We start from the raw sequence: 18,930 nt of genomic DNA, 5'->3' as shown, positions 1-18,930 counted from the left end.
AACAGGTGACACAATTCTTGGCCACGAGAAGAAAAATCTGACACGAAAACTATCCGGGTCACACAATGGGTTCGTATAAATACACAATTAATTGATTGACAATGACAAAATTGTATTCCTGAAATGCGGCCTGTAAAGTGACCGTGCGGCCGGTGAAGTAATAGGTGCGGCCAGTAAACAGACAAACGGCAGGAAACGTAGCCTGCTCTGCCTCTGTCATGCAAACTAGAATTTCCTGACAGAAAGTAGGCCTGAAAATGAGGGTTTCAAGACGATTTTGAGTAAAGAACATTAAACAAAAAATCTGAAAGAAAGAAAAGTTTGTTTGGACAAACTACCCCGCACGCAGGCGTTCATCAAATAATATCAGATCTTAAAATAACACATTTTTTTCTCTTTTAATAATTCTAGTCATCTGATCGTTCAAAGATCTGAGATAGGCAAGGCAGATTGTTAGCAAGGTTTGCGTTTTCCGTCCATCTGCCTGTCCGGACTCACTTCTGCCGTATCGAACTACTTTTATGGGAATGGTCCTAGAGTCCTGCATTTTTTGTAATAGGTAGCCTATATCTTAAAGGTGGGCCAGACGGCCATCAAATTTCGCTGTCTTAAGGAGGGGGGGGGGAGTAATTCCTCAGACACGGCTGAAGAAAGTAAAACGTGCGACTATCAATTGGTCTCAGATTTTTCATACGCATCCCTTTAGTGGTACCAAGAACAACTTTAGAAAACGGGGGGAGGAGATTCTACCCTTCATGGTACTCTAATGAAAGGTCTCAACCAAAGGAATTAAATGGTCTTCCTCCTCGACCCCTTATCGTGATCGGATCTTATATCTCAAGAACAGATTTTTCGGAGGAGGGCACTCATAAAGGGCAAGTGGAACGTCAAGACGAGACATATCTACTGGCGATGTAAAAAATTAATTGTGAATATCTCGAAAGTGTTGGAGGAAGGTATCGACAAAGGAAAAATGTAATATTTTGGAGAATTTCTTGATTCTTCTTGCATTAAATAGCGTAGATTTTGAGTGTATGCCAGGTGACCTTTAAATATTTATTTGTAAAGAACCCCCTCCCCATTAATCTTCTACCAAGAAAGTAAACATCGATAAATATCTTATAAACCCAATCAAGCTATTTCCGTTTAAAAAATGCGCTCTATCTGCACAAGAGTTATGCACAATTTTTACTTATTTAACATTTCTTGTGAGGCACGTGACATGGCTCATCAAAGGCACTAACACTTTTTATTTTTTAACAGTAAAGTATAAAACGGTTTATGATATTTAATATTTCACGCGTTAAATTTCTCCATGAGAAAAGGAACTTGAGAACTGTCGATGGTCTTTTTGTAACGATGCACCCGTTTTCGTGCAGCAATTATATCATATTATATTAAAGGAAAATACCAGCTTTAATGAACACCCGGTACATCGACTAACTCAAACGGCAGCTTCCTTACGCGAAAGTGTAGTTCCGGACCTATGTATTGCTTTCCTAGGAGTAAGAAATAGAAGGTGAAAGAAATGTTTTAACGTTCTAACCGCTGCTTAGGAAAACCAGCTACCGAAGGTAATTGTGAAGTAAGTTACATACATTAGTTGGCACGGAAAACCAGGGGAAAAATTAATATTCATTCATTAATAACCGATTTTAATTTCCCAATGTTAAGCGAAAACGAGCATTAAAACTGTAAAATCGTGCAGTTTATTTTATTATTGCAGACCTTTTTCGATTGACCATTCCATGTAACATGGGTATTATATTGATCTACCGAATTTCGGAATTTCAGTCTGGCCATTTAGTTGAGTATAATTAACCGTAGATAATTAATAGTGTAGCAGCAAACCTCGTCGGATTAGATTATGTCTGGTCTCAAATGAAGCGCACTTAATTAACTTGAATTTTAAGATTCGTCCCATTTTTTTTATAATTACCAGAACCCCAAAAATTACATAAAAAAGTTTAGTAGCAGCATAATTTAGGGGGGTCTTTCTATTTCCCGTCGTCTTGCATATTTAATCTTTAGTCAAATTCTCACCCTACGGTTTAAGTCGAAGGTAAGCGCTTGATATGTTCATTCCGTTAAGTATAAAAAGGGGGGCTGTATTCCGTTTTTCCTGCACATAGTTTCGCCGTAGATACCGCTAATTAATATGTGCTTCCGTTACCGCTTGGGAAATCGCTACTCTGTCCGTGTGCCGTAATTTTGTTTTAGATGTATATTTTAGAGTACCCGTGGGTTCCGAATTTCGGTCCTGAAACCACCGCCCTTAACCAGGAGCAAGGGTGCTACCTCCCGGTGGCGCTCGAGATTTCATAAGCTGGTTTATTTTCTTTTTCTGGCAAAATACCAGTAATCGTACCGTTTAAGCACTTTAAGCCCTTTGTGAGCGGACTACCAAAGTTCGTCGCATTTTTATAACTAAAAAAAGTTCACTCTTGACGCAATGGGGCGCTCCCGTGAAACTGGCCCCTCATATTTTTAAAATTAACTAATTGTTAGAGAACTCTTTCTAAGATTTATACAGAACTCTAGAACTTTGTAAGAGGCCGCCATAACTCTAATTTACAAAAAAGCGGCAAAAGGAAAGCGCCATTTTGGGGTAGGAATTTTGGAAACATTTTTAGAAAGTCGGAAAGGTAAATAACTACAAATGAGGAAAATTAAAATGTTATCAGTAGTGCATAAAACAAAATAAGGTTTGCAATTTTTCTAAACCACGATAGCTAATAAATAATTGAAAAAATCAAATTAAAGAACAACAAATTGTTTCTTTCTAACCGAACAAGGGCAGGAAATACAATTATGACGAATGTAAATAGTTACAGAGTAGCCATGTTTAAGTGATCCCGTACGTCGGTAATAACGTTAACGTTTGTTATGTCAAAACAGAAATTACCTAAGAAATAAAAGGGAATGTACTATTTCCGTTGGTTAATAAAATAGTTTATGAGCTACAGCGTGGCGAGGTCGTAAACAAATACATTTAAAATAAAATACTTTTATTAGAAAAGTGAGGAAGTCGTTGTATAAGGCGTGTTCCCCGTGATTTAAAATTGTTCCAGAAATGAAAATTTACTTTCCAATTTAAAAGGACGATGTCAATGTTAAGTTTCGGTTTTTCCGTGTGTTTTTTTTTAAAGGGCGAGAAGGAAAAATTTATTTGAAAGTGGAAAATTTAAGGTTCCATTAGCATTTCCTAATATAGAAGTTGTTTGCTGGTCCGTTTGGCAGTAAGTTAGTTGGGTTTAAAGGGCCGGGTGCAAATCACCAACGAAAACTTTTAAACAGTCGTTGCATGAAACTCGTTGAAAACTTCCACCGTAAAGAATGGCCGATCGATAAAATTAATTTTTGTTATTAACGATTATAATATATTGCCTTGAAACACGTTAAGTTTTTCTTTAATTAATTCGGGGGCGCCCCGATGCGAACGCGCGCCCGTATTAATTTAATTAAGAAATCTTTTATTTACAATTTTTAAAACGGCATCGCGGGGATTAGGGGCAAGCGTCGCCGCCGTCGATGTCGACGCCATCGGTCCACCGAATCTAAGTTTTTGCTTTTAATCGGAATTTTCGCGTCCAGAATTTATGCAACTGAATAAATTGTCTTGATTCGAACACTTGTTCAAAGTTATAAAGTTCGTTTTTTTATGGGAAGAAATATACTCATACAAGCATGTATTTCATAAAAGTTATGGTAGTTTAATAATCGAATCGCGTTTTCTTGTTAGCGTTAATTTTACAGTACACTTGCGGTTAATAATTACAGAAAATGACCACCCACTTTGATATAAGTAACTTACAACAACCCTACGCAAATTGCATTTGTTTAATGACCTAAACTTTTGCTATATTTATAATTGCTCACGTGATGTATGTGTTTTGTTCAGATTCGTTAACTCGCTCGAATAAAAATCGTCACAAAAAGTGCATCTCGCTATGCTGCTGTAGGTACTTTATTATACCCCTCTCGCTGTCTTTTTAATAAACTGGCAACGAAAAATAAATTACTCAGATTACGAGCTCTTCGAGTTCATTCTACGACCGTTTCTCGTCGTATCGTACATGTCGCAGTTGAAAAGGACATCCGCTTTTCAGAGGTTTTCATCGCTCGCGCCCTCCCTGAAAAGCTAGCTCTAAACAAGCCATCCTTACCAGGTCAATTTCGCGATACATGTGCTAGCAGGAAAGCAGGAACAAAAGGAAGCGAAGGGTACGCGACGACAACACATATGGGGTAAAAACGGGGGATCATCCCTACCTCATGTGGAGTAAAATGGTATATCTTTTTCGTGTTATGTTGAAAATTGACTCCGTAATTCACTTTCAGATTTAGAAGAGCGTTTTAGATTAGCGTCGAGCGATTAAGACTCATGAAAAATGTCTAAGCTGCTCTATTACTACTTTGAGTAGTCAAATGGAAATATCTCTTGAATGGGAAGATTTCTATAAACAAAGACGAGATATTGCGAATTAAGATTTCAATGATCTTTTATATCTTCATTACATCATAGATCAATGTAAATTGAAGCCGAAAAAAAAAGGTTTTGTTTGACTACCCTGTATTTAATGCAACGTTCGATACGACAGGTGCATCAAATGTCAAATGGATAATACACCTTTAGCAGGATTTGTCAGTTCTCCAAAAAGGTTCTCTTTTATAGTATTACCTATTTCGAAAAATCTTCATAAAATCATGTCATGTATACAGATGTGTACTAAAAAGACTTACGAATCAAAATTTGTCTAAGACGCCACGTGAAAATATTTTCAAAAAGGTTTCTACAAGAGCCTGAGAATAAGTCAAGAGCTCCCAAAAATATTTTAACATTGAAAATGTTTATGTTTTCGTATATGGGTATAAAGTTACAAGTTTAGTTCAAAGCGAAAAGACAATGGTGCGCATCAAGTTACGATTGTACCGTACTCGGCCGTGATCGGTAAGCTAATGGAAAACCGCGGATACTGTCGATACGGTACGTACTTAATAGTTTTGTTAATTCCAATCTAAAATTCTGGCACATCTCCTTTGATAGTATTTCGAGCATATTACGACGCTTATTATTTAGATGGGTGATCCGAGCGAATAAGAGTTATTTGCATATGGTGATATACGGTTATCATTTCCAATGTCTCCGATCGTTGCATGGATTGCGAAATCTGTGAATTTTTTTCATTTCTAAGAAGATTGCGTGTTGTGGATCTCTTCAGTTCTCCATGATATCCCTTTGAGGATCATTGAGATTTAGGTCTCTTTGATGAGATCCATTTGAAAGTTTTTAGGGATTCTTGAGTCCGGTTGAGATTTCTTTGAGTCACGCTTGAGGTCTTTTAAAGTCTCTTTGAAGTTTGGTAAGGTCTTTTCGACGTGTCCCTGAGTTCCGTTTCTTGAAAGAGCTTAATGTCTCTCTAAGGTCCTTTTGGTCACACACTTTTCTTAAAATTCCCGTAAAATCTTCGTCAATTCCCATCGAAGTTTTGAAATCCCCTTCAGATCTATTTGAAATCTCTTTAAAAGCTCGTTGAAACCTTTGTAAGATATATCAGGTTTCTTGGAGACTTTAAAGTCCCTTTGGGGTTACGTTGAAGTCCCTTGATGCATGTCTCTTTGAGGAGTATTTGAGGTCTCTGACCTCTATTCTTAAGGTCTTTGAAACCTTTTGGTCACTTTGGGTATATCATAAAGTACCTTTTTGCGTCTGCTTGAAGCTTTTAACTCTGTTTGAGTTCCCTTGAAGTTAGGTGAGGTGGGGTCTCTCTCAAACTATCCATACTGTTGTTTCCAACCTTAATCCCCTTCTCCTCACATATCTTCATGATGTGTGAGATCAGTTTTGTCCCCCTACCCCACGTACCTCCACTGAAGGATGGGCACCAACTTCCTAGAGTAAGTCAGCCTCGGCCTCTCCCAATGCGTTCCATTCTTCTACTATTGGAATGCCATCCAGGCTTTCTGTTTTGTCTAGGAAGACCTTTAGCTAAATTTGTCAGATTTCTAAAGACATCTTTTATAGGGTTATTTCGAAAATGTAAATATCGTAAATTTGCAGAAAGATATGTGGTAAAGTTTTTAAAAAGTTTGCAAAAGTGCATAAAAATTTCGCTAATACGTTGTGTAGCAATATTTTCAAACTGGTCTCTACCAAAACTGTCTGAAATAAGTATATTTGTAAGAAATTTTCTACGAGTCCGAAGTCCAAAGTTATAATTATTAGAGAAGATTGTACCCCTTTCTGTTCCCTTCAAGTTGCTTCTAGGGTTGCACAATAATAGAAATTCACTATCGATTATCTATAATAAAAAATTATCGATAACATCGATTTATCCATTATCAATATTATCGATGTTATCAATAATTTTTCTAATTATAAAAATGGCCATCTGTTGCAAAAAGGGTAAATTATTGTAAAAGGAAATTTGAATAGAAGGATTTTACCTACCTTTCTGTACATTGATATATCGATAATCGAGGGTCTTCAATTATCGATAATTAGCGATATATCGATTATTTTTCGCAGTTCTAGTCTCGTCTAAGCCTCTTAGGATATCCATTAGATATCTCTTTGAAGACCACTTGAGACCTCATTTAAGGTTCCTTTTTGTATCCCTTTGAGGAACGACTTATGCCTCATTGAGATCTTTTGAGGTATCTAACATAGCTTTGAGGCCTTCTGTGAGATCCGCTGTAAGTCACCTTTCTAGAGATCTCCATAAAATTCTCTTAGTCTCTTTGAAGTATTATGGAAATTTTGAAATCCCCTTGGTATATCTTTAAATTTTTTTGCAGGTCTGCAACAGGCTTTGTTGCATATAAGGGGGCTAAACCTCCCCTCTATGATCTAAGATTTTTAGATATGACTTACGCATTTTTTTATTTTGTGAAATGGCTCATGGCTAGCTCCCGAGATAAATTTACGGTTACGTACTACAAGAAATTTCTCCTCTAGATTTTCCTGAAAATCGACCTCAAACTTTGATTTTCTGAAACTTGCTTGCTTGAACATAATTGCTGCGTGTGTGGCGCAGTTTAGTTAAAACTGGGCTGTGGTGCTAAGGGTCCCTGGTTCGAATCCGGGTTCGAGTTACATATTTGTAAATGTATAGTGGGTTGGCTGCCTTGGCTGAAACCTCGCCCACTCAAAAATAAAGGCAAAATAAAATTTAAAAAAATGGCAAACGGTTACTAAGCCAGCCATAATCACATGTGCCGCTAGCTTAATTTAATAAACTTAATTTTATTAATTTAGGAATCTCAGCAGCCTTGAACACATTCAACAATATTCCAAGGGATTAATTCTGAAAATTTTGATTCACACCAAAGATAATTCCGGTACCAAGAAAAAAAAACTCACGAAAACTCTACTCTGGATCGCACTTTGGGTTCGGTGAAACGCACAGCTACTTGGTTGACGAAGACAAACCTTTATTCAGTACAACATCAAGCAAGATCAGATTTTCAGTAGGAGAATTTTTTGCCACTCAGCACGCATTCGGAAACCAGACTTTTAATCCCGTTCATATTCAATAGCACTGATCCTTGACCTCGTAGAAATCGATTGGCGAAGGTTTGACATAGCTGTCCCTTTTGGTTCTCGAGTTAGACGAAGAACAAACGGACCAAACCATCACATAAGGGTAATCGCTCACAAACTCAAAATTTCCTCTTTTCTATTATACGAGATGTTGATAATCATCTTTCCAGTGGTGCCATTATGAACCCCCTAAGTTAATTTGGGGAGCAACAAGCTACGAAAAACTGTTTTCCCATGTTCGGTTTGAAAGTATTCACCCGGTATAGTTTTTTCCGAATACGGATGAAGGGCTTTAAATTTCTCTATCTCACTCTTACTAGAAATACTTAAGAGCTTTCTTCCATAAAACTTGATTACGATAACCACTACGATAATGACTACCATCAACAAAACAACCTCGTCATGTTTTTGTATTTAAAGGATCTCCTCTCTTCCACCTTAAAAATCTGCTTCTGTAAGATTTCGTAAACAAACAACCAATCAAAACTAAGTTTGATTAACGCCAGATTCGAAACAAATCGCACACGTGTTCGTTTATTATCAGCGATAACACGTGCTTATCTTGAAACTAGTTCAATTTCACCTTGCGCAGCGCGATAACAAACGTTCTTATCGCAATGGCCAGATAAACCTTTTAATAAAGCGTGGGTCTACTTCTTTACATTATCTAAATTAATCAATTACAAAAGCGATCAATTGAAACAGATTAAAAAAACCAAAAAGAAAAAAACCACTGAAATTCATAACAAAACAATTGCACTCCAGATTTAACTTAAAGAATTGAAACTATTAACGTCCAGGATAGCCATCATTATTGCAGCTGCTGAAGCCAAAATGTGATGCGATGATGTTAAAAATCAAATAGTGCATGGCTCAAATTTACATTTCCTTTTTTACAGGATTTGCTATACATTTTACATTCCTAGATCAGATTCGTGACCACAACTTTTTTGTGAAGTACCCTTAATGTAATTTTTCTTTAAGAGTCAGTCCTTTAATTTTACATAAATTTAATACAGCACCTCTTATAAAATATGCCTCAGTCGATAATGCTGTTGACACAACAATAAGGTCGGAACGGCCTCTTTACAATAATACGGAGAAAATAAATCCAGAAGCTGCAGATCGGAACGAAAAAAACCCGGCGAAACCAAAGTGCGTTGGTTAATGTTAAAGTTTGTTAACGGGCTTTAGAAATAGGATTGAACGCTATTTTTAGTATAGAGAACGAAAAATTTGTTTATCAAACCAGACTTTTTCGCTCCGCTTTTTCGATTGCGGCACGGTACTAATTTCGGAGTTACGTATTCCAACAATTAAGTTCGATCCACTTTTTGTTCAATAAAGGCGGTACAGCTGAATTTCATCGTAGCGGTCAATAACCCAGTGCGTTTAATTAATCAGTCCTTGACTGAACGCAACTTCGACTTATGCGACGTTGCGAATGCGAGTTAAACGTCTGCTTTGTATGGTAATACCCTTTATGGTATAATAAATGACACTTTTCACTTAATCCGTTTGCAGATATTAATTTTGTCAACTGTAAAATTCGCGGGACTTGCGTCCCATTTAAGAGCTCGCACTATACTTTTTAGGATAGATATTTTTATTATGTCCTACAAACACAAATTCTCGCCGTTGACGAACTCTAGACCAATTTACTTAGTGGCGAAACTACGCAATCATCCGTTAGCCGTTTCTACCCGAAATAAGAGTTTATTTTTCACTGTGCCGTTGAGATTTCCGTAACTTAGACGCGAATAAATCAAAATTTTCACTTGTGCATTGTACATTGATGACCAAAACGCGAATTAATTAATTTTAATTTTTTCTCATGCGCTAGTAGCAACAGTAATTTGACAGCGAATGAATTATGAGTCACACTCTGGTTGCGGTGCATGCTAAGGAACGAGTTGCTTTAAAATGCGCCACCCTATGCCTTATTAATTAATGAACTCCTACAAAATGGCTTCCTATTAACGAAATCGGACACCGTTAATCGTTAATTCGAGTCTTTCATTCCCACTCTCCGAATCAAAATAAAGCTAGGAGCAGAAGGTCGTAAGTTGTTCTAAATACTACTCCGGTATTTACCTTACAAACTGCACGAAAACCTAATTCGGAGTAGCCGGCAGAATGCTCGAAACTGATCTAAGGAAATTCCCATCTCTACCACAGATGAAAAATTCCTACCTCAGCCCAGGTTCGAAGACCCGACCTCCGGTTTTGTAGCCCAACGCTCTACCACTGAGCTACAAAGCCGATCCATGAATATCCAAAGGTTTTCAAGAATCTCTATAAGTCACTAAAGATTTTAAAAGTCTCCAAGGGTTATCCGAGTCGAGTTTTTAGTCGCGTGGAAGTCCTCAAGAACCTTTATTCTTTATCGACTTTAAGGGTGTGTAAAACATTTACCTGGTGCGTACAATTATCATCGCAAGTTATTGTAAGTTAATTTACGATGTTTTCGATATAGTATCTTATGCAAAATAAGACAGCCTGATTATTGTCATTATCACATAGGGTGATTGTTATCCGCAAATGTCCAAATGGGAAAGTTTGAAGAGCGAATTTTGAAAAATCCAAGTAGTGGTTTCGAACGAAAATCTTTTTCTGAAAATGTGAACGTTGTGACTTTCCTTGATAGTGTAAGGGCTAATTTTACCTTCCTTATGGGGCAAACGCCAGGACTTAATCCACTGCTTCTTTCAAATGCATACGAAAACTCCCCCATATACTTATGCATTGCAGTGCAAGCATTTTTGTCACGTATACTGAAGAGTTTAACATATATCCTTTCATCCAGACTCGACTCAATATCCACCACAGTCTAAAAGGATTAGAGTGTTGTTAGCTTGCAGAGGGATGCCTCCTTTGTTTACCCCAACGGTTTCGTCTATAGGTTTTGGAAACGCGACGCCGAAGTCCATATATTGCCGCCTCCCTTCAGTGCGCAAATCAAAAAAGAGTTTGGACACATTCTTTTCATCGCAGTTTTCCACTTTCTTGAGAAAGAAGTTAGTGTAACTAAACTGATGAGTAATTTCAAAGGCACACATGAGAAGAAACAGCATATCCGACCACATAGCTACACTTTTGTAAAAGTAATGGTCATGGTAATCGTTAAAAAGTATCAGTATCAGATTTTGTGGTTGAATTGTGTCTACTGTGTCATTAAAATGCGATTAACCTTACATTACTGGACTTTATATCAGTTAATTGCGATCTTTTGGTAGTGTGCGCTCACATTTTGGACCTTGAGTTCGAAACATTAGACGAACCAGGATAATCAGGAATAATCAGCTGGAACTTTGAACAATTAGTCCCGTTGTTCTTGGTGCACAATGCCATTACGAACCTTCCTGCCAGTGGAATAATGTGCCATAAAGTCTTCAAAAGCAATTGATTTTCTGTTTCATTTTGACCACCACCAATCATTCTTCCCCACCTGTATTTTGGATGCGGTCATTGATTCTTTTAATGATTTTGTAAGGGCCGTCCCAATCTGTCTGTAGTTTGGGTGACAATCCTCTTTGCCTCTGTGGTCGATACAACCAAACGAAATCATCAGGCTGATTGTTCCTTTATTCTGCTGCTTGCCACTTGAATTCGATCTGGAACTTTTTCGTGGAGGGCGCCCATTTTGAGGCTTCACCGGGTCTAATACTTTCCCATAGTCCGATGAATTCACCTGTCCACAACTGTGACACCTTTTCGATCTGGAAAGGCATTAGCTTCTGTTCATTTCGAAAAACAGTCCATCGCTACCAAGATGTATTTGTTTCCATTGTCTGTTTCTGGCCTTCCCTTTTCGTCACTGGTCAATTTCTACTTGCACAAACCGTGCACCTCCTGCACTAGTTCTGTACGCCTTTCTTGTAATTTACCCAATAGAATCGTTCATTTACTTTTTGTCAAGTCCAAGTGTTCTCTGGATGAGTCATCGTGCAAGAGACGAAAGATCTCCGATATCTTGCATTTTCAACAAGGTATTTTGCTTCTCTGATCCTTTAAAAAACGCTCTAAGGATGTTGATCGAACGTTGTCATAATAACTACGACGTTATCTAGGTACACCCAACAAGTTTTCCATGACAGTCCTCCAAGTATTAATTCTATTAGGCGCGGGAGCGTTGCACAACCCAAACGGCATAACTTTAAACTGCCACAAACCCGAACCAGCGCTGAACGTAGTCTTTTCTTGATGTTGAGGTTCGAGTCCTGCCAGATACTACTCTTCATATCCAACACTGAAAAACATTTAGTTCGGTTAAGATCCTTGGGAACGGGTAACCTGCCTGCTAAAGTTATTCGACTGTCGATAATCTACGCAAAATCGTGTGGACCCATCTCTCTTTCTCATCAACAGCACGGGTGACGTCCACGGACTGGTAGACGGTTCACTGTTGCCTTGTTGCGCCATATCCTCTAGGATCTTTCTCCGTTTCTTCGCGTTTAATTCACGGCAGTCTTCTCGGGTTTTGTTTAATCGGTTGTGCAGCCCCAGTGTTGGGTCAGGACATTTCACCCATTAGCCATTTTTCTGAAGAAAGCATATCTTGATAGCTTTGAATCCGCTTTTGTGCCATGGTTCCTTGATTTCTAGTCAATTTGCTGCACCACTCGTCTAATATGTTGGATATTTTCCAGGCATCTTGATTCTGGGCGACTACCCTTTCTTCAACGATACTGGGAATAGATTTACATTCTTTAGTAAGGGATTTTCATTATCGATTGCGACCTTAGTCATCAGAACTCCGTCTGTCATTGTAATTGGGTTCCAAGGGACCGGCGTACTTACCCCGTTTCCAACTCCTGCAAGGTTTGTCCATACTTCTGCAGGCGGTTCTTCAATTGGAGGTGCCTTTTACCTTAACGCATTTCCAACGGTGCTGATATCTAGCAAAAATCTTGCGATGGTTCCGGGATTGTTCGCAACACGCCCAACACGTCCCCTCGCAATGCCAAAATGAAAGTCCTCTCAAAGTCGTTCGATTTATTTTCAGCAGCAACTGTCTCAAACTATTGACCATAGGTCAGCCATGATGTTTTCCCATAAGGTAGGAGGTTTAACCAGCATCTTCTGCGGAACAGCAACTTCTTCGACACTGCTGACCTCCTCGACAACAGTCCAATGAGGGGGTAATAGTGATTCTTCCCCACTCACAGCATGGCGTGACTCGCTGTGGTCACTTTGGCCATCTGTGGTCAACAGCAGGAATTCCCGACGCAGTTCTTCATATTCGATGTAGCAAATCTTCTCATTTACTTGAGTTTTTACCATTTCTACCTGGCCGTCCGCATCGGTAATTCGGTCTTAAATGTCAGAAATCCTTAATTGAATTTATTGTTTGCCACTCTTCACTTCTTGAAGTAGCTGGAGCTTTATTTCTTCCATTTTACTTAATTTATTTATTGAATCCCACTTCTGAACCAATTGCAACGAACTCGTTACAAACGTTTGTTTATTTAATAACTTTGTGATTTTCGTTCCATTTATTAATTAATAACCGATTTTAAAGCCCCCAATTGCCAGGATTACAACGATAAAAGTCGCCGTAGTACGATAGACACGCACACATCTCATTTGACCCGATTATTTTAAGTAACAATGGGACTGTACTACCGAATTTCCGAATTTCAACCCGGCCAATTGAGTAAGTATAATTACCGGTTTCCAATCAAGCGTGTCGCAGCAAACCTCGTCTGCTTAGGTTGTTTAGTATCATTGGAAGCGCTCTAATTTATCAAGATGTTCAAACCGCTTCCCAGGTTCTTAGGATGACCGAGCAATTAGTTAAAGTTTTAATTTTGAGCATTATGAACCGAGTTTACCGTACTGCTTGGGAAACCCAGCTTTTCCTTCTCGAAATTATCGAATTTTATAAAAGGGAAGAGGGCGATGTAGCATTTGCTTCGTGGCAACGTGTGCATTTAGGCTTTATCGAATTTTTTTTTTATTTATCCAACTGTACCGTGTAATTTCAAGGTGTTTGACACTTTTTATTACCATTGTTAAAAAGGGGTCTCTTTCCTTGTTTTCGCTTTTCTAGCATGGTTAATTAAATGTTTTACCGTGTTAGTCCAGGCTATATATTTTTTTTACAAAAAAAATTAGTTACCGAGCGAAACCGGGTTTTTCAGGCAGGTGAAATGAATAGAAATTGGGAAAAAATAATTAAAACAGCTGAATTTTTCCGCGGGTTAAATCACGGGGGTTGAAAGGGGTGAGAAGTGGTGTTTTGCAAATTGTGGCAAAACTATTAATATTAGACGAAAATGTTCAACGTAAAAGTTATAGAGATTAAAAAAATGAGCAACTTTTGTATCTACACTATTTTCAATTAACCTCCAATTTTCCTAGAAAAACCGGAAAAACTGTTGTTTTTCGTTTTTTATTCTTATTTTTGCGAAAAAAAGTCGTAGGGGTTTGAAATTTGGAGGAATCAGCTTGTTTTATGATAAAAAAGAAGATAATTTTTTGGACCTGTAAAGTTGAACCGTTTCCAAGATCTCACGATTTCTGAAAAAAACACCTCTTTTTCAACGGGATGAAAAATCTATTTTTTTTCATCGTACAGAGGTGCGCGGGGTAGAAAAATTTTTGGGAAGACATATTTTAATAAACAAAAATAAAAAATATTATTCCTAAAGAAAAATTCGAGAAAATCGCCAAAAAATGGAAAAACAGTTTTCTTCCTTCTCTTTAATGTTTGCTTAATTGCGTTAATTTAGTTGCAAAAAAAACTATTTACCTACTGTCAAAAACGGTATATTTTGCCGCTTTTCTTAACATTTTTCTATTGGAATAATATTTCTTATTTTTGATTATTAAAATGTAAGTCTTTACGAAAATTTTACTACCTCGCGTACCTCTGTACGATGAAAAAAAATAGATTTTTCATCCCCTTGAAAAAGAGGTGGTTTTTCAGAAATCGTGAGATCTTGAAAACGGTTCAACTTTATGGGCTCAAAAACTTATCTTCTTTTTTATCATAAAACAAGCTATATTTCCTCCAAATTTAAAACCCGTGCGACTTTTTTCCGCAAAAATAAGAATAAAAAACGAAAAAAACAGTTTTTCCGGTTTTCCTAGGAAAATTTGAGGTTATCTGAAAATAGTGCACATACAAAAGTTGCTCATTTTTTTAATCTCTATAACTTTTACACTGAACACTTTCGTCTAAAATTAATAGTTTTGCCACAATTTGCAAAACACCACTTTCCACCCCTTTCAGCCCTCGGGATTTTACCCGCAGAAAAATTCAGCTGTTTTAAATATTTTTTCCTAATTTCTATTCATTTCATCTGCCTGAAAAACCCGGTTTCGCCCGGTACCTAACTAATTTTTTTTGAAAATAAATTATTTTCGAGCTATTTAGCCTGGACTATGTGCCGTAATTCTGTTTTAGAGTATTCTCCAATGACCGACCGCCAGCCGTTTACCCGTAATACCCCTGGATTCGCCGTTTTCAACAACTGATTTACCTGTGGCTCCAGAATTGCCGCAACCGGCACCGCCCACCCTTGACCAGGAGCAAGATGTGAGGATCTCCTGGTGGCGCTCGAGGTTCCGGAATCAACGGGGACAATTGCATACTGAGAAATGTAGGAACCCTATTAAATTGTATGTCAAAAGGTCACCAAAGTTACAGACTCCAAAATATAAAAGATATTCAATTGTTGCTATTACCGCCATTTCCTTTCGTAAAAGTTAATATAAATTAAGTCATAAACGTTGGATATGCACAGGAATCAAAGTGCCGCCATTTTCAATATATTTTTCATCAATTAAGCTGACAAATGGCACAAATTTTCAAAAATAAACAAAACGATTTAAATGTAATAGTGACCACCCTGAAAAAAAGTATAATAATAGCTACTTACTAGTTAGAGAAATAAAGAAGGCGGCAGCATGCAGTCCTTCAATCCAGATCGTTTCTCCGTTCCTAGCGTACACCCTTTCGAAATAACGAGAGCCTGGTATACCTGCAACAAAAGGGCATAAAAGATAAAATAGCGCTTTTGGATATTTTATAGTTTTGATTACATTGTTTCCATTTCTTTTATAACATACTCGTACATTTTGAAGCCGTTCGTACGATGAAAAAATAAATCGCATCTGCAATGTAATAACCCGTATTTCTATTAAAATTAGATTTTTACAGTTGCAAAGTTCGTTTCTGGTATTTTATCATCATTTCTGTGCGAAAACAATGTAATATTATTACATTTTTTATTGCCTTTTGCGCTATTGAATTGAACTAACGATTCAAATACGTAATACGTAACAAAAGCATACGTTACTACCATTCAATTTTTTTGAAAGGGCCGAACGTTCGGAGAATAAAACGAATTTTAATATTAGCGAAAATGTGAACATAGTAAAAATATAAATCAGTAAAAGTCAACACGTCTTTATAACATTCAACATTGTGGTCCACCATAAAAAGCCAAACTGCTCTCGCTAATGGCAAGTGTAGCTGCGTTCTTTATAACTCACCATAAATTTCATAGTGTAATATTGCAAGAGAACGAACGGGGGTGCCATTTGTTTTTGCTTCGGTGTTTGCGATTTATAAAACTGGCCGAGTGATGTATATTTTAATTTTAAAACTAATGGCCTTTTCCTTCAATGTAAATAAAAAATTTAAGCTTCGCCGCTGCGAAATCACTTAAAACGATAAACGTGCAACTTTTCCGTCCTTATTACACTTACACAATAACGCAAAAAAATTAAAGGCGACGACAAACGGCCAAAAAACACAGAAAGCAATTCCAATTCCCCCCTAAACTTGAATTTGAAAAATATACAATATTTTAATGCAATTAAAACATACTTTCCCTTCCCGAAGTTAATTCCGTACTTCGCCGAGAAAGTATTTTGTGTAAGTTTAAAATATAAATGTAAAAACTGACTTTAAATTGCTTTATATATTTTAATGAAACTGGGATTTCCCCTTCGGGTTATACTTAAAATTCTTTTAATTTAAATCCGTAATCTCGAGATCTAGGAGAAAATGAAGAAGAAAAGTATTTGAATTTCAAGTGCTCATAACAATACATTCGAAATAAAAATCTCTTCCTCCTTTTTACCAGTATTAATGTAATTTTATAAAAAGAACTCATAAAAAGTTTTACAATACTGTCAAGCTCTTAATGCGAAATTCGCAAAAAAAAACGCAGATTGGTTAACGGAGAGGGATGTAATCGTCACCAATTATTTAGCGCGTTCTAAATGTTGCCAAATTGTGTTTTAAATATAAAATAACACGCATCGTCAAGATTTCAATTTAAATCTTCGTCCTTAAATCGCGTGAAGTACGTAGCACGAAACGAATTTTGACGAATTCGTATCAATTTTGAGGTTTGAAAAACAGTCGTTGGTATATCACCGATCGTGCTATAAAAATTATCAATCGTCTTGATGTTTTTGCTCATTTCTAATTTTTTTAATTTTGTTTTGTTTTCGATTTATTTTTTTATGCATAATTTGTACACGGTAATAAATAGTATAAATTTAAACGAATAATGATTATTTTAATACTACCCTATATATCGTATACAAACAGTCAAACTAAGCGCCATACTGTCCACATTGTTCAAAGTTCAAATCGTTCAAAGTCCATTCTCCGCTGTTCAAGGTACAAAGGTTGCTAACCGATCAAATTCCATTACACACCTGTTCTAAAACGTTCAAAGTCCAACTTACTGATTAAGGTTGTGCGTTAAAATGACGCATGCGCACATTTCAAGGAGGATCGGGACAAAGTCCATTCGCCGCTGTTCAAAACCCAGAGGTTGCTGCTGACCGGCCAAAGTCCATTGTAAAAGTAGGTCAATCTATCGATCAAAGTCCACCCGCTGTTCAAGTTCAAAGGTTGTTCATCGGGCAAAGTCCAAAGGTTGCTGACCGGGCAAAGTCCATTACACACCTGTTCTAAGTCGATCAAAGTCCATGCGCAGCTGTTCAAAGTCTAAAGATTGGTTTCCGGTCAAAGTTGAAGGATTCGTGTAAAGTCTAAAAGTTACCGAACGGTCAAAGTCCATTCCTCGGCATTCAAGTCCAAAGGTTAGTGTAAAGTACAAAAGTTAACATCAAAGTCCACAGTTTGTTGAACGTTTAAACTTTGCTTGTCAAGGTGACGATTATATTCAGATGATGAGATCAAGGTCAACTTAAAAGTTTCCTCATGTCGAAGCCAGGAAGCCAATTAAACGAATGTGATGTATATTATAGAGTAATTTTCTACAAAAATGGTAACTTTTAACACTTCTAAAAAAATTAATAATTACATTTTAAGTATTTATTGAGAGTCTATTTATTTGTTGGTACCTATTTGGATCAAATTGGTTCTACTTGGTTCGAGTAAATTGAGTAACCTGACAAATCAATATCTTAATTTGAAATTTGATAGTTCGTACTGCTCTATCGAACGCCTGCGCACACATGGAATCTACAAAACTCGGTGTTTGGAACGCCATTTCAGCCACCATCCTAATTTTAATTGACTTCAAAATTTTTCATAAAATAGTAAGTGGAAAACGTACGTATTACATAAAAATCATTGACATTCTTGTTAAAAATGTTAAAAAGAGTTTTTGTCGCCATTTTGATCGCCATCTTGATTTGAGGCCTTACCAGCCGGAATTCGAGGTGGTGACCGGCAAAATCGGATTCAGCAGTGTCCCTAAAAACACATTAAATAAAATTCTTTCTCTCACGATTTACCGTTTGAACCTTTACAATGCCCTTTACTGAATTTGTCGCCCGCACTACTCGTATATGCACGGTGTCCATTTTTCGAGTGCCACTATTGGGATCTCACTTATCTTAAGAGATAGAAAGTTGGTTAAATGGGGGCAAAGTTGCCAATTCTCGTGCTGAATAAGAAATTTGAAATATCTTCAATAGTTTTGAAGATAAGAGATTTTCGTTTTTAATTTTTTTATGATAAACTAATCGTAGAAGACATTTCTAATGAACACATTATTCGGACACTTTCTAATGGAGATTTCAAATATGGCATCCTGTTTTTAATAACTTTCAAGATGACCGAGAAACACGTGGCAATTTTAGTTTTTCTTATGGGCACCATACTGAATTTTGACATTTTGGGATTACGTTTTTTTTCTTTTTACAACGATATATCGCACAAGGTGGTTCAGTATCACATTTTTGCTAAAAATACAATTTTTAATTTTTTGAATAGAGTGCTTTGGAAAAACAAAACGTTCTTTTGCTGTAAACAAAAGTTTGACAGTTTGATCCATCTGTCAATGGATTTCATCGCCAATTTGAAGCTCAGCAACGTTATAACAAGAGATACCGGAGCAAAATTCGAGATCCGAGCATTTGATGTCCGCTTTTACGCAGGCATGATGAAA

At 37.0% G+C, this 18,930-nt stretch overlaps 1 protein-coding gene across 1 annotated transcript in view; it reads right to left on the bottom strand.

The window, feature by feature from the left end:
- The window catches only part of LOC116174672 (protein bric-a-brac 2-like), a 115,782-nt gene extending 100,241 nt beyond the window's left edge, over window positions 1-15,541 (bottom strand). The window contains exon 1 of the mRNA XM_031492617.1: window positions 15,430-15,541. The gene's annotated coding sequence lies outside the window, so the exon portion shown is untranslated. The remainder of the gene's footprint in view (window positions 1-15,429) is intronic.
- Window positions 15,542-18,930: the final 3,389 nt, after the last annotated feature.

The sequence above is a fragment of the Photinus pyralis genome, unplaced genomic scaffold, assembly GCF_008802855.1.
Source record: "Photinus pyralis isolate 1611_PpyrPB1 unplaced genomic scaffold, Ppyr1.3 Ppyr1.4_LG6, whole genome shotgun sequence".
In the NCBI taxonomy this organism is placed as follows: Eukaryota; Metazoa; Arthropoda; class Insecta; order Coleoptera; family Lampyridae; genus Photinus; species Photinus pyralis.
Note: the sequence above shows the minus strand (reverse complement) of the source record. Positions and strands in the feature narration are given on the sequence as shown.